General features: G+C 42.2%; 1 protein-coding gene across 5 annotated transcripts in view; it reads right to left on the bottom strand.

Moving 5' to 3' along the window:
- atosa (atos homolog A) overlaps window positions 1–12,687 on the bottom strand; it is a 100,719-nt gene that overhangs the window by 64,771 nt on the left and 23,261 nt on the right. The window contains exon 1 of one of the 5 annotated variants that reach the window (XM_068017974.1): window positions 12,023–12,114. The exons of the other annotated variants lie outside the window; for them this stretch is intronic. The gene's annotated coding sequence lies outside the window, so the exon portion shown is untranslated. Of the gene's footprint in view, window positions 1–12,022; window positions 12,115–12,687 lie in introns of those variants that run through there. 5 annotated transcript variants of the gene reach the window in all.

Genomic DNA, 12,687 nt, shown 5'->3' with positions numbered 1-12,687 from the left:
CATTTGATAATAAAAATTTCATCGATTTTTAAAATTAAAACTAAACTTTTTAAAAAAAAATTATATTTCAGCTTCTACTGTAATCCCATGTGTATGTCCAAATGTTTATTTTGCACTCTGTAAAATAATTTTAAAAATGAAAGATAATCAGTGCTTTTCTACTTCCTAGTTTGCTGTATGAGAATTCTTCAATCTGATTGGTTACTCAGCTTGCTTGATGACTTCACAGTTTCTGGACATCAGAACCGCAGCCTCACAGCTCCGGAAACCTGGGTTCAATTCTGGGTACTGCCTGTGTGGAGTTTGCAAGTTCTCCCTGTGTCTGCGTGGGTTTTCGCCGGGTACTCCGGTTTCCTCCCACCACCAAAAGACTTGCAGGTTGCTAGGTAAATTGGCCATTATAAATTTCCCCTAGTATAGGTAGGTGGTAGGGGAACATAGAGACAGGTGGGGATGTGGTAGGAATATGGGATTAGTGTAGGATTAGTATAAATGGGTGGTTGATGGTCAGCACAGACTCGGTGGGCCGAAGGGCCTGTTTCAGTGCTGTATCTCTAAAAAAAAAATCTCCTACAGCTGATGCTAGAATGAGACATGTTGTAATAGAGAAAAATGGATGCCACAGAGCTCACTAGATCTTTGTGGGCAGCTATCTTCGAGGTCAGCAGCAGCACCATCCCTTCACTGCTGGCTGCAAAATCCTGGCCTTTACTTCAACACCTACTTTTTCTTGCTCCTCTATATTTAATTTGGTTAGTAATATTTCTACTTGAATAAAGGCTGGTATTGCTATACAGTTAAGTACCAATTTCTTTTTTTAAGCCATATGCAACTAACATTAGATTTTAATTAACGCCTCCAAATTGTTCTCAACTAATACTTAGCAGTTTAGGAATACTTTAGAACTAAATCTTCATTCTTTAAGTGTACGGTTTAAAACCGTATTGAACTTATACATTTTACATGTACAATGAATCTTCAAATTAAATCACATTTCTACCCAGATTCAAAATAATTTTAAACATTAGCAGTTGATTTTTTTAAATAACTTTAATCCCACAGGAGCCATTATACTAATGATTTGTAGGCTTCAAAAATCATTCCAAGCTTCACCCCTCCCTATCTCCATGATTACCCTCAGCCACATATACCTGTGCATATCATTTGTTATGCTGACATTGTGCTACTTCTTGTTCCCTGCTCCAACATTGATACCTGTCCCTCCTGTCCGCCTTCAAGACCCTTTTCTTTGACCATGTTTTTATTCTCTCCCAAGCCCTCTCTTATTCTGCTTCATGTTCAATCATCCTCGATCTGTTAAACACACTCAACTGACTCTATATATGCTAACAGTGCTATAGAAATCTAAATTGTCCAGATTTAACAAACTCTGTACAGCTTCAATGCAAACAGTTTGTAAATATGCTACATTAGAGTTCAGTCAGAATATCTGTACAACTTCAATGCAAACAGGTTGTAAATATGCTACATTAGAGTTCAGTCAGAATACTTCAGTCAGATATACGAGTCTTGGTGTGAAGAAAAATAACTTCATGGCAACAAAAGTTAATAATCATGGAGCGCACAACACCAGTAGAGACACTAAAGGTTTCGAAATCTAATGAGCAGTCAAACAGAAAATTTTAGCACAAGAGGAGGAACGAATAAAATTACTTCTAATCAAGTGCCATTGTTCTGTTATCATACTACATCAATCAAAAATGAATCAGTGCATAGGAGCATTTAGATGTAAAAATCTTCTAGCATAAAAAGTTGCAAGTTTGGTAAACAACTTGTCACATTCTCGCTCTCGCCCCCCTCCCCTCCCCATCCCACCCCCACCAAACACACACCAGCCCCCAACGTGAAAATGCGCATGGCAAGCTTGTAATTTTGGGAGCCAGGGGGTGGGGTTTGGAAATGCCCCGATCAGAGGCCTTGTGGTGGGGGGTGGGGGGGGGGGGGGGGGGAGGAGGAGGAGGCCAATAGTGGGGTGCCCAATTGCAGAAGGTCCTCAGGCGGGCACCTGGATCCAGGAAGTAGATATAAAGGCATTCTCCTCCTGAATCGCCAAATTCTTACCTTGAAGAAGCTGCCAGGTTTTCCAACACTCAAATCCAGCTGAGCAGAGTTCAAATTGAAAAGCTGAATGACAATGAGGCTCACAGCTTCATTATATTTCAAGTTTTCAGACTTTAACCCCCACCCCTCCCCCACTCAATCCAAACCTACCCTTTTTATTTTAAGGTAAAATTCACCCCACCCACGAATGCCGGGGGGGGGGGGGGGGGGGGGGGTGGTGCGGGAGTATAGGCTGAAATGAGAGGTAAGCTTAAAAACCAGTGGAAGTGAAAAATCTTTACTGGGCTTTAATAGGGCAGGATTTGCAGAGGGAGTTTCAAAGAGCTGAAAGAGCAGTCTCAAATGGTGGAGTGCAGTGGAAGAGCACTGTCAGAGAAGTAAAGAGCGCAAGGATGGATAAAGGGCAGTAAGTGATTTCTGAGGGAGGGTGGGGCGAGGCCACGAAGGCACCAAAACTTGATAATGACACAGGAATGGTGCATGGAAGTGCACAGCTTAGAGAAGATAAAGACAAGGGCAGCAATATTCTGAATTAGCTGTGGTTTGTGGAAGATGGAAATATGGAAGCCACTTAAGAAAGCATTAACTTAAATTGAAACTTGAGGTGGTAAAGACTTCAATTAAAGGCTTGGTGGCAAGCAGCAGAGGTAACAGTGGAGGTCAACAATGTTACAAAACATTGGTAACAGAGCAGATATGGGAAAGAAATTCAGCAGCACAGTTTCTGTATCACCATACTTTGCCTGAAGTGGGAGTCAGGGAGATTAATGGAGTTAAGGGCACAAGCACATATGAGCCAACAGAAGCCAAAAAAATGATGACTTCAGTTTTGACTGTGTTTAACAGGAAAATATTTTGACTCATCCAAGACTTTATGTCAGGTAAACAGTGGCACATTCAAGCAGCAGTTTTGGAATCAAAACAGTAAAAAATTAAAGCTTGTGCATTCATATGAAACCTGATCTCATGCTTATAGATGATGTCACAGTTAGCATATAGTGAAAAGGGGGAGGAACAAGAACAACTCTGGGGTGCGAGCGCAGTGACCCTGTGGGGAATGCCAAGGCAATATCATGAAAGTGGACAATATTAACAGCGAGTGAAACTGGGTACAAGAGAAGGACATAGTAGTTAAGTGGAGAGAAAAGAAAAGGAGAAATTTTCCATCAGGATATCAAAAGTAGTAAAGCTTATTGGGGGAGTCAAAGAGATGAAACTTTGAGGATTTGGAGACCAGAGGCTAACCTGTGGTGTGAAAATCATGAAAATAACAAATGGGGACAAGTCCAGAAAGCTGCCAAAGGGAACTGGAAACTGAAAAGTGCCACGAGAATCTGAAGCTGGAAAGTTAATCAGAGGTTAGCTGGCTCATGATGGTTGTAAGGTAACTTTGGGTTGGTAATCTGGGATCAGAGGTTGCACCGTGGCACTTTGGAGCTAAGAAAAACAGGCGTGCAGATGAAGAAAATAATTACCCGAAAGATTGCTTTTGAAAAAGGACAGAAAAGTTTCCATACGTTATTCACTTTATACTAAAACACCCCAATAAAATTATTTAGCATATATAATTGATTGAGCTGATAGGCTGTGTTTTAAGAAGTTGAGCCAGTAATTGGAAGCAAAGATTTGAGAAAGTTACTATGGGTCATATTTAGAAATATGTAATTAAACACAAAGCTTCAGTCTTTCAATGTCCTTGTGGTGCAATGACATCAGTTTAGCAAAAAAGGTCACATTATAATCAAAGGTTGCAGCCTAAGCTCATTGCAAAAGCCTTTTTACAAGAAGTTCTAGTTACTTCCATGATAAAAAGCTTTATTCCCTTGAGTCACAATCAATGTGACATACTGTTTCAGCTTCACATGTGAAAAGAATACGTACGATAACCAAAAGTAGTTGCAGACAAATCCCAATGGTGTTTTTCAAACTTTTGTTTGGAGGATTCCCTGAAAATACTGCCACCTGTTGACATCTGTTGAGTTTTGGACATAATAAACTTTGGAGCAGGAGTACCCTGCCCCCAGGAGGCTCGCTACAAATGTTGACAAACCCCTGGGGACCCTGATCTTAACTTCTGGAAAACAATACCAGTTTCTCCATAGGTAAAGACTACAAATGTTGCAACATGATTGCACTTTATGGAATTCAAAAAGTCAAACCAATAATTGGAAACAAGAAGGGTCACTGACCCGAAACGTTAACTCTGCTTCTCTTTCCACAGATGCTGCCAGACCTGCTGAGTGGTTCCAGCATTTCTTGTTTTTATTTCAGATTTCCAGCATCCGCAGTATTTTGCTTTTAAATTAATTGGAAACAAGAATTTGAGAAAGCATTGCCAATTACTAGGGGTCACATTTAGAAACACCCAATTCTTTTTTACTATCAAATGTCCTGTGTCAATATTCTACAACAGAGGGGTCCAAACTGTGCAATTCAATCCTATCTTTCTTTCTTTATTCACAGATTTGCACTGTTTGAATTTTGTGGGCCTGGGAGATTTGGAAAGGACTGTTCTTTGTGCTGTTGTCTCACTGGTAAATAAAGCCTACATCAGAATGTTAAGATCTGTTAATATTAGCAGCAAATTAACACCAATGTGAATTCAAACTTGATGTGTGGTTTGGAGACTCTATGGGAAACAGACATTGCATAAAGAGAAAAAGCTAGGGTACTCCTGTTCCAAAGTTTATGATGTCTAAAACTCAACAGATGTCAATAGGTGGTGATAGGAGAGAGGCGTAGCAACTAGACTTGAAGCTTTCTGTACCTTTTTTAGAATTGTGACTCGTTTTTCCCAATCCATCTCTAAAAGTTATGTTGCTCACTATCAGAACTATAACCATCATTTTAAATAACACTATTGAGTATGTATGGGGGCATGGAGGGAGGAAAGAAGATGGGAGACACACAAAAGTAAAAATATTTAACTACTTCTTCTGGACCTGTGTCACAACATGGAGATCTTGGAACTAAATAAATATCAGTGCCATCCATGGCTCAATGGGTAGCACTCTTGCCTCTGAGACAGAAGGTTGTGGGTTCAAGTCCCACTTCAGCACAATAAATCTAAGGTAACACTTCAGTGCAGCACTGAAGGAGTGCTACATTGTCAGATGTGCTGTCTTTCAGATGAGACGTTAAACCGAGGCCCGAGGTGGACATAAAGGATCCCATGACACTATTTCAAAGAACAGGGGAGTTATCCCTAGTTTCCTGGTCAATATTTATCCCTCAATCAACATCACAAAAACAGACGATCTAGTCATTATCACATTGTTGTTTGTGAGAGCTTGCTGTGCACATTTCCTACAACAGTGACTACACTTCAAAAAGTACTTCATTGGCTGTATTGGCACGACATGTGGTCATTAAAAGTGCTTTATAAATGCAAGATTTTTTATATTACCATTAGTGACACTAAATTTTGTTGCAAGACTGCTAAATGTTTCAACAAATTTGAGTATTATAAACTAGGTACTGTTACATAAAGCCACTGGACAATAACTACAGCAAACACAGTGCCGTGAATTAAGTTAGACAGGACAAAACACAACCAGTTGTACTGGACTTCTTTCAACTATGCTGTGGATGTTGGGATAGTTTCATCTCTTGCTAGAAAGGGAAATAAGGTGGTGAAGAAATAAGGTTGTTAGGGTGGAGAGAGAAAAAAAATTGGGGTGGGGGGAAAGAAAACAAAAAAAGATCAGTGGGTGTCACCTGGTCTGTCACAATGTCACAATCCGATACCTGTTGTACTGCTTTTTTAATTTGCTGAATCAGTCACTGCCCAGCTTTGCAGTTCATTCCATAAATACTACACCTGCTATATAAAATTGTTACACCAATATGGACTTTTCATTCTCCCTCGTCTACATTTGGCACTATGGCCCCTTGATGAAAATTTTACGACCATGCTGTGCAAATTTATAATCCTGCTCCATCACCTAAATAATTCTGTGGACTGGACAATGGCACCCTTCCGGAATTCCCTAGCTTTCAGCTGCTTGAATAGAGTATGCCTCCATGCAACTGGGGATGCTGTCTCAGTGGAGGAAGAGGCAATAATGGCATTGGCCAGCTGTTTCAAGTGAGCTGTGGCAGATCTGACTAAAGAATCTACCAGATGCAAAGGAAGTTGCTTTCTTTCAGGCACCCCATAGTTTAATGACCAGTTGCAGGAAGGAGACTGGCCTTTCCAAATTTGGTAGGTCTCAATTCTGCCAACTGGCAATACTACATGCTTGCTTCTGGCAGGCTTATAATACACTTACGGCACCAGAAGCAGAAATAACAGAAATTCCACTTGACTGTATCTTCCCAACTGCCCCATCTCCTTCTCAGATGTCAACTGCCCATCCACTCATCTTCCTACCAAAAAGAATAGTGTATCAAAAGGGAAGCGGTGATCCAGCATTAACAAGTCCCATTCCAATTTCTACCTCACCCTCCTCTATAATACTCCAAGTACACTGAAAGAAAAAAATCAAGGCCATTCGACATCTTTAGGATCTTGGATTCTGTAGGATTATCCCTGAACTTTCTCTTCTTCAGTGCAAACGTTCTTAGCTTCTGCTGCCTCTCAGCCAACTCAAGTGTAAAATTTAGTTGCCCTTTACTGTAACCACGTTGAAATCTGGATGTCTTCCTCACAATACAATAGAACTGTACACGACACTGGGGTGGTGCCAGACCAGCACTCTATATAAACTCAATCACTTCCTGAGATCTGTGCTCTATTTTTCTGGCTATACTTCCCATTGCCCTATTTGCTCTCTTTATTGCTGCTGCATTCTGTGCTGCTGGCTTTAGCAATCTACATTCTTCTTTCCCCAATCTCATGGCTATGCATTTGTTCACATTTAATGGCATTGGTCGCAACATTTCAGCTGTTGCAACCGAGGCGGGAGTAATGCACTGTCAATTCAGTCCCATAACTCCACAGGTCACAGCATATTATTAAAGTTTCCCATCTACTGGAAATTAGCCAAATTAAATACTTTATTAACCCCCAGAATGAAACACACCAAACCAGATATCTTTAAACAACAAACTAAATATTTATTGATAAACTAAATCTTAACAATATTGAGATAAATCTAAGACTGAAAGGACATTATAACTTCTTATTCCCCCTAACCATCATGCACACACACACACATTCAAAAACCAATGGTTAACCAGCCCTTAGATGATGTTTTAAATTAGAGCTGTTCTTAGGAATAATAAAACATCTGGGTTGTAAATCTTGGCGGGTTACGATCCCAGTTCGGTATCCCAGAGTCGAACAGTCAGATGCCACTTGAAGTCTCCCGGTGAGTTTGATGAAGTCAGTAATGGATAGGTGTTCACGGTACTTCGGCTGCAGCAGGCATCACACAGATCTTTCAACAAGGAGTATAACAACAGGTCTATTTAGATTTTTGAATTAGCAGTCTATCAGCAGAAACTGAGTTTCTGGAACTCCCAGAAACACGAAAGGCAACAGAAAGTCACTCCTGATGTAGAGACATTTTAGAGACAGGAATAAAAAGAAATTTGCTACCTCCAATAATGCAGATATTCCTTTCCAGGGGTCTTTTCATCCTTAGGCGAAACACAGCCTGTAGGCCAATGTAGATTTTCTGAGAGAGACAAATTCTTTCTTCCTTCAAAGAGAGCACACTTCGCTGGTCTGCCAGTTCAAAGCGAATCTGGTCAGTCATTGCACACAGTCAAACTGATCCAATACAGCATGTGACCTCTCTCTTGCTGTTGCTTAGGAAACAGGCTTGCAGCTCACACTGTTCCCAGAGAATATAAAAACTGCTTTCAGTCTTAAAGGCACACAAAACCCTTTAGTTTTTAAACAGAGGAAAAAATAAACACTTCCATGGCACAGCTCAACTCCCAATCTACCAGGCCCTTCTGATTTTGATTAACCTGTTCCTGGTTGTTTGCAATGCCTCCCGATTCAACATGATCCTCAAATCGGAGAGCTTTATTTCTGTAAACACTTCAAGCCATTTATGTACAATACAATCACAGCAATAATTTCCGAGCAGTCCACGAGTTGATCTGGAACCAGATACAAATATAATTTGCTTCTTTGGCTTAAACCAATTGTCAATCCACTTCAGAAGCATACCACCTATGCTTCCAATTTTTTAAGCCAATCTTCAATGTGACAGTGGGATGGAAAAGTGAAAAGGAAGGAAAAACAGAAGAGAAAAAGTGTGTGTATTACACAGTAAAGATGGGGTTTTATACCATGGCATGTGGCACAGAGTTAAGGAGGGACGAAAATTAGACTGAAGACACATACAAGTAATATGGGGAAGTTAGATCTATCGAGCGGCACTTGCTTAGCAATAACCTGCTCAGTGACACTCAGTTTGGGATCCGCCAAGGCCACTCAGCTCCTGACCGCATTACAGCCTTGGTTCAAACATGGACAAAAGAGCTGAACTCAAGAGAAGAGATGGGAGTGACTGCCCTTGACATCAATGCAGCGTTTGACCGAGTGTGGTATATCAAGGAGCCCTGGCCAAACTGAAGTCACTGGGAATCAGGGGGAAAACTCTCCGCTGGTTGGAGTCATACCTAGCACAAAGGAAGATGGTTGCGGTTGTTGGAGGTCAACCATCTCAGCTCCAGGACATCACAGCAGGAGTTCCTCAGGGTAGTGTCCTAGGCCCAACCATTTCAGCTGCTTCATCAATGATCTTCCTTCAATCAGGGGGTAAGAAGTGGGGATGTTCACTGATGATTGCACAATGTTCAGCATCATTCACGACTCCTCAAATACCGAAGCAGTCCCTGTAGAAATGCAGCAAGACCGGGACAAAATCCAGGCTTGGGCTGATAAGTGACAAGTAACATTCACGCCACACAAGTGCCGGGCAATGACCATCTCCAACAAGAGAGAATCTAACCACCTCCCCTGGACATTCAATGGCATGACGATCACTAAATCCCCCACTATCAACATCCTGGGGGCTACCATTGACCAGAAGCTGAACTGGAGTAGCCATATAAATACTGCGGCTACAAGAGCAGGTCAAAGGCTCGGAATCCTGCATTGAGTAACTCACCTCCTGACTTGCCAAAGCCTGTCTACCATCTGCAAGGCACAAGTCAGGAGTGTGATGGTACTCTCCATTTGCGTGAAAGGGTGCAGCTCCAAGAACACTCAAGCAGCTCAACATCATCCAGGACAAAGCAGCCACCTTGATTGGCACCCCATCTACAAACATTCACTCCCTCCACCACTGACGCACAGTGGCAGCAGTATCTACAAGATGCACTGCAGCAACACACCAAGGCTCCTTAGACAGCACCTTCCAAACCTGCGCCCTCTACCATCTAGAAGGACAAGGGTAGCAGATGGATCGGAACACCACCACCTGCAAGTTCCCCTCCAGACCATACACCATCCTGACCTGGAACATCACCTTTCCTTCACAGTCACTAGGTCAAAATCCTGGAACTCCCTTCCTAACAGCACAGTGGGTGTACCTACCCCACATGGACTGCAGCGGTTCAAGAAGGCAGCTCACCACCACCTTCTCAAGGGCAATTAGGGATGGGCAATAAATGCTGGCCTAGCCAACGACACCCACATCCCATGAACGAATAAAAAAAGAGACAAATTGACTCTGACAGGTAGAGACATGGAAGAGGAACCATATTTTTTTTTTATTTCCAAAATATACTTTATTCATAAAAATCTGTAAAAAATACATTGCCAAACAGTTTCCAAACAGCACCAAAAAATACAAACATTGCAAGGGAGATCAGTTTCCTTCAATACTGTCATGAGTTTCTTCCCAACCCTTCCGTTTCACAATTGTCATGTCAATTACAGTTTTACATTTACAGCAATTGAGAATATTAACAATACAGTTCGAGGGGTTTACCATGGATCCAGCCCCTCAGTTCAGCTTGGTGGGGGAACCTTACACTGTGGTCTTTCCCCATTGAGCCTTTGCTGCGGCTGCCCCAAGCTTTAGTGCGTCCCTCAGCACGTAGTCCTGGACCTTGGAATGTGCCAGTCTGTAACATTCGGTGGTGGACAACTCTTTGCGCTGGAAGACCAGCAAGTTTCGGGCAGACCAAAGGGCGTCTTTCACCGAATTGATAGTCCTCCAGCAGCAGTTGATGTTTATCTCGGTGTGCGTCCCTGGGAACAGCCCGTAGAGCACAGACTCCTGTGTTACAGAGCTGCTTGGGATGAACCTTGACAAAAACCACTGCATCTCTTTCCACACCTGCTTTGCAAAGGCACATTCCAGGAGGAGGTGGGCGACCGTCTCTTCCCCACCACAGCCAACGCGGGGGCACTGTGCGGAGGGGGCGAGACTTCGGGTGTGCATGAAGGATCTGACGGGGAGGGCCCTTCTCACCACCAGCCAAGCTACGTCTTGGTGCTTGTTTGAAAGTTCTGGTGATGAGGCATTCCGCCAAATGACTGACGGTCTGCTCGGGGAACCATCCGACAGGATCCACCGTTTCCTTTTCCCGTAGGGCCTTGAGGACATTCCGTGCAGACCACTTTCTGATGGACCGGTGGTCAAAGGTGTTTCCCCGCAGAAACTCCTCCACGAAGGATAGGTGGTACGGCACCGCCCAACTGCATGGAATGGGTGTGGGGAGGTGCTAGGGGCCAATGCTCCCTCTCTGACGTGTGGCCGCTCACACAGACCACGCACAAATCAGCCCCTTTAAGTCAGTGTGTGCTCGGCCATACAAAAAAAAAACTAAAACAAATCGCCCACGCACTACAAAAAAATTTAGAGGGCATGTTGTTAGAGGCAGAAGGGGAGCGAAGTGAAAAATATCAGGGAGCTAACGCACATGTGCTGGTGGTGGCTACAACCGAAAAGAGGGTCAAATGCAGAAGAGTTAGAATGCACAGAGGCATAGGCAAATGAGGAAGGGGTGTGTTTTTTGTTGCAGGTTGGGTGGGGAAGTGGAAGTAGATGGAAGGTGGTCCACTGGAAAAAAGGAGAGAAAACAAGCCCCAAAGAAAACATGTGCACTGTACTTACAGAGGAGAGCACACAAGAATGCATGCCAAGTCAGTGAGCAAATCCACACTGTTACAGTGAACATGACACACTGTGAGCAAGGGAACAGTCACAAGGACTGACCTCAGTGCTGCTGTCAAATGTCAGACAGTAGCTTCTCCAACATGAATAGTCAAATGTACCCTGCATCAACAGAGATACTGAGCCTTTCAAATAAAAACCTATTGTCAGACATAAGCCAGTTATAAAATTTGAACATGTCTAAAACTTATTGAGTTGTGTTAGTAGTGCTTTTAGGCTCAAAAAACAGCGCTTTAAAAAAAAAATCATGTTGGAAGAGATTAGCAGAATCCACATTGGAGTGTAAAGCAGTAATTTGCAAGTTAAATAATGCGAAATGCAGGTGCTGTGGTGAGTTTGTTACCTTTATATGGAGTTGTTTCAGACAAGATGGGCTAAGAATATATCAAAGTCATAGCTTAGAACAGAAGCCATGTAAATGCAAAAAGCTGCCATGCCTGGAAGGTGCCTTTCCAAGGGTTCTGGTCTGTTATTTGTATAGATTGTAAGCTGTGTCTCACTTCAAGCAGACAAATAGTGGCAAAGGATTGATAATGCTTTGCTAGTCTCAGAGGGAGGTAAGTCTTTTATAGATAAAAGATTCCAGCAGCAGAAATCAAAAGAAATCTGATCTACAAAACACAAATAAAACATAATGAAAACAACTTGAACCTTTCCTATCCGTGGACAATTGATGGTAATGTGAGTCATGCGTAATAAATCTACTAAACCCAATCACATAAAAGAACAAAGTTAGGGAAAACTCAACATTTCTGTGCACACGCTTGTGTTCCACCCCCTTAAACATGTTACAGGGAAAAAACAGAAGAAGCAATGAAAATATAACATATAAAAACACTCTTCACAGTACACACCTTTTCTATGCAGCCATATATTTCCTTTTTGAACAAAGAATGTTTGACTCCTTGAGTAAAGGAAGTTGCCTCTGGCTAATGCTGGGCTGTACTGTCAGTATCTGAGTGCACCAGATGTCTGCAATGGTCAAAACAACATGTTCTGCTGTGGTGCATATTAGCTCCAGCCTATCACTCTGCAACGCACTGTTTTTACAATGAGGCAGACTACTGCAAGCATAGCAACAGCCGTGCAAGCGGATTGGCTGGCAGCAATGGTGAAACCCACAGTGTCAAACTCTACTATAGTTTCCTGTCTGTACAGCAGTAGCCAGTACTTCCCTGTTCTCAGCTGCACTCAGGTAAATAAAGTTCAGAGTACAACAGCAGATTATCACAATGGCAATTGTAGGACCCCGCCAATGTATACATTGAACTATACAAGAACCAGACATGCTACTGGAAGAAAGTTTAAAGATCTCTACATAATGAGCAAGGATTATTATTTATGCCATTATTAAGCATTTTTTGTACAAAATTCTTACAATGCACAATAAAGTCATGGAAATTATTTTTCTCAATATAAAAGTAATCAACAGAACACTTTAATGGGTATGAAATGAGACAAAAGCCTGCTAAATATTTATTTTTAAATGAAGAAAAAGCTTCCATCACCACCCTTCCTT

This window comes from Heterodontus francisci, chromosome 38 (genome assembly GCF_036365525.1).
Source record: "Heterodontus francisci isolate sHetFra1 chromosome 38, sHetFra1.hap1, whole genome shotgun sequence".
Lineage (NCBI taxonomy): Eukaryota > Metazoa > Chordata > Chondrichthyes > Heterodontiformes > Heterodontidae > Heterodontus > Heterodontus francisci.
Note: the sequence above shows the minus strand (reverse complement) of the source record. Positions and strands in the feature narration are given on the sequence as shown.